The following is a 432-nucleotide window of genomic DNA, read 5'->3' as shown; positions in this document are numbered from 1 at the left end:
GGTGCAAACAGAGGGAGGGGGTGGGCTCTGGGTACTGTGCTGGTGGCAGCTGGCCATGGCCAGCCTCCTTCTGAGCCTCCACCAGCTCCCCCCCCCCCCAGCCCAGGCTGGCTGGCCCTGCCCTCCCTAGCTAGCCCTGAGCCCTCCCCGGCCTGGAGGAGGACAGTGGGTAGAGGAAGCATGTGATTGCAGAGTCACAGCAGGGTGTGTTGAGTCATGATGGATCCGCTTTTGGATCTGTCTCTATCATGGTCCCACTCAGCAAGCACAATATACTTGACTTCTGGCCTCTCCTAGGCCTGACTCAGGTTCTCAGAGCCTGGAGAGCAGCCTTAGTGGGGACAAGACTTCTGAGTCCAACTTCTTCCTGTCCAGTCCCTTCTCAGACCACAAGGCCTCCTCTGTGGAGACTCCTGTGTGGAGGCCAAGCCC

Source organism: Dipodomys ordii, unplaced genomic scaffold, assembly GCF_000151885.1.
Source record: "Dipodomys ordii isolate 6190 unplaced genomic scaffold, Dord_2.0 Scaffold1, whole genome shotgun sequence".
NCBI lineage: Eukaryota > Metazoa > Chordata > Mammalia > Rodentia > Heteromyidae > Dipodomys > Dipodomys ordii.
This window is presented reverse-complemented; position numbering follows the sequence as displayed.